Source organism: Phoenix dactylifera, chromosome 7 (assembly GCF_051530095.1).
Source record: "Phoenix dactylifera cultivar Ajwa chromosome 7, Ajwa_hap1_PhDact_Kaust_v1.1, whole genome shotgun sequence".
Taxonomy (NCBI): Eukaryota; Viridiplantae; Streptophyta; class Magnoliopsida; order Arecales; family Arecaceae; genus Phoenix; species Phoenix dactylifera.
The window spans coordinates 8,586,395-8,589,882 of NC_143196.1; positions in this window are offsets into that span (position 1 = coordinate 8,586,395).

The following is a 3,488-nucleotide window of genomic DNA, read 5'->3' on the forward strand; positions in this document are numbered from 1 at the left end:
CGAGAGGGGGACCGACTGGAGCGCGGGTTCCTTGAGGACTGGGGGTCTGGGAACACGCCCGGGCCCGCCTCTCGTACCCCGCGCAGCTCCGATGGGAAGGTCCCGGCAGAATGGACCGTGCTCGAGAATCTTCCTCGCGCCGGCGCTCCTCCCCATGGGAGAGGAAGGAGCGCGGGTTGAGGAGGATAGGTGAGCGCTCAGGGAGCAGCGGCTCCTGGGCCCGCTGCGGCGCCCGAGACATCACACCCTGCAGGTTCTGCACTGCCTCCGCGAGGGTGCGAACCTGCTGGGCTAACTGGTCGAACTGAGCGGCTTCGACCATCTGAATGGGAGGTGGAGCGGTGGAGTGTTGCTGAGAATGTGTTGGAGACGCAGCGGCCTCCCGGCCGGAGGTGCGAGAGGCCCCGCGACCGGAGGCATTGGAAGCTCCACGACCACCTCGCCGTGCCATTACGATCGCTCTGAGATTCGGGCCCTTCCTCTAGCGCCAACTGTTGCTGGTGGTCCAAACCGAGAACGATTGGCACAGCGGTGTGAACAGGGTTCCGTTTGAGTTGCCTTGGTTGGTGTTGATTGCGCTCCACCTTCCACCGGAAAACCTGCAAGCAAGCCTCGCACCACCACTGGGGTAGTGGGGGCCCTCCGACGATCAAGTCAGAGGAGATTGGAGGAGAAGGAGAGATAATAGTAGCAAGTAAGAGAATGCTCTGGAAGTTCTTGCTTACCCTCCCCCTTCTCCCCCCAGCCGCATATATACCAGGCTGGGGGGTCCTTTTGGGGGATTGGTCCTCGTGTAGCACGATGGAGCTGCCACTGACATGGCCGTTACAGGGCGTCGTGGGGCAGCGCTGGGTACGGCCATGACAGGGCGTAGTGGAGCTCCGCTTTGTACGGCTGTTACAGGGGATCGTGGAGCAGCGCCGGATACGACCGTTGCTGGGTGCAGTGGAGCAGAGGGCCGCGGCGTGCCTCTGAGGAATAGCCTGTCGTTGTCGAGAGATGTCCGACTCGGGGTCGGGCTGCGGAGACGAAGATGTCCGACTCGGGGTCGGATTGCTGGATCAAGGGGCAGCCGACTCGGGGTCGGGCTGCGGAGCCGAAGATGTCCGACTCGGGGTCGGATTGCTGGATCAAGGGGCTGCCGACTCGGGGTCGGGCTGCGGAGCCGAAGATGTCCGACTCGGGGTCGGATTGCTGGATCAAGGGGCAGCCGACTCGGGGTCGGGCTGCGGAGCCGAAGATGTCCGACTCGGGGTCGGATTGCTGGATCAAGGGGCTGCCGTAGTCTTCCTGGGCGCGCGTGCCGGTCACGTGGGGCATGGTGGCTAAGTTCCCCCGTAACAGTAGTAATCTAGGCTGGATGATCGTAAAAACATACATAGGAAGCTTTCTTCTTTTTTTCTTATAAAAAAAATAGCCTTAAGTATGTTAACAGTTGGGTTTCCAAGAATTTTCTTTGTGTTTAGAAAAAAATTGTCCATCCACTACCTCTGAATCAAAATATTACATGAATTTATAGATTGAGAAAATTATCAACTATTAGAATAGGTTGACTATTAGAATAGGTTACTATGAAATAGTTTTGCCTTCTATTCAATCTATATAAAAGTCATGCGTTGTTGCTTAAATATGTACATCTGTTAATGCACAGATTGGAAATACAAAATGCTTCGATTGTATTCATGGCAAATGATGGAGAGGTCACTTATGATCCCTATTAGGAAGCAACAGCTAATAGAAAAGAAATCAAGGATTTATTGGAACTAGATCCAAACAAATTTCACATACAATATGAAGCCACAAAAAATATTGCAAATGCTCCAGCATTTAGATTATAAAATATGTAGCATAGGTTGATATGGAATGTATTTGAGGATACAACCCGAGTATTAGACTTTTTGTAGAACACTTTTTTTTTGCAGGGATTTAATTTACATGTAGGGCTATTTTAAAGACGATCAACAGTTCCTATAGTGGCTGCATAAAGCGTGCTATGACTACAAAGCTTCCATAAAAATTTACGGAGACAATTTATGGTGTAGTGGAAGAAACAATCAGCCTCCCATACCATGGTAAAATTATGTTACTTCTGCCTTTTCTTTTTTTTTAAAAAAAATATTCATAGTTCAACATTAAAATAATATTTTATTAACATTTGTAAAAGTATAAGTTGGATGTAAATATTGAAGATAAAACTGGCATTGTCAATTTCGTAATATTAGGAAAATTAGCTCAATAATTAATCGATATGCCGGTAATTAACCTTGCTACTGACAGAAGATTTGATAGATTCATCCTTCCTCATGTTATTAAAATGATACTCACTCTCACCTATATATTTCAGATTACATTTGAATTGCAAAATTTTGATACCAATGCAGTTAGTTTTAAAGTGACAAAAAAATTTTGGGAAGGGAAATTAGAAGCACCTGATCTGCAACAGACTTTCAATGCTGGCTTTTCTTCCTCTCAGCTTTTATAGGGAACTATTACCTCAATTCTTGAAAAATAAATTCTTACTGAACTTTTCAAAAATGAAACTCCCCAAAAAAAAACCTTGCATGTGAATAAGTAATATATCTTTGACACCAATCATTTTGTATTGCAGTAACTGTAGTTATTGTAAATTTAGCTTTCTTGAAGCTTCTTGAATTGTCATTGTTCCCCTTTTTTATTAAAAATGTAGGAACCTAGCTGAGCTCCCTTCGAAAGAAAGAATATGCACGACGTAACCTAGCATGCATAGATGTTATATCGTAAACATGGCTTCCCCTTGGTTCCTAAATATTTTTTTTTTTTTTTCCTTCCAGCTCATCCAACAAAATATAGAAAAAATGATGAATGACTATTAGAGAATATATAATGCTCATGCAGAATTTGGCATCGAGCTAGGCTAATCAAAGTAGAATCACAAAGTGTTGCTACACATTGTCGATTTAGGCTCTCACTTCTCCTATTTTTTGGTGTTATCTTTTCCCTTTGTGAGTGCATATATATATATATATATATATATATATATGGGTAGCCATCAACTAAATATTACTAGTTTTTGAATCCATTAGAATAATGTAGCGTAGCATGGCTTTGCTGCTAGTTGTTCATTTTATGAACTCAATACATAGTATTTTATTATAGAATTTGTTTTACCCCAGAATATTATTTGATGTAAGATTGAAAGTATTAAATTTGTTATGAATTTAGTTTGATTAATTTTGATATTACATGATTTTATATATCTTTTGATTTGGAACATGAAACTTATCAGGGGCCCATAGAACGCAGCCCCTCGGACCCATCTATTTGAAACCGTCCGTTCTTGAATCAACGGCCGCGAGGACAGCTTCTCATCAGACATCAACGGGCGGAGCGCACCTGGTATTTCGCCCCAAGTACCGCTCCAACTATTCCGTCGCCGTCCTCTCACGATCCATTTTACGAAATAGCCCCCCTTTTGCCTATATATTACAAAAAATGGAATTAAATGCTTT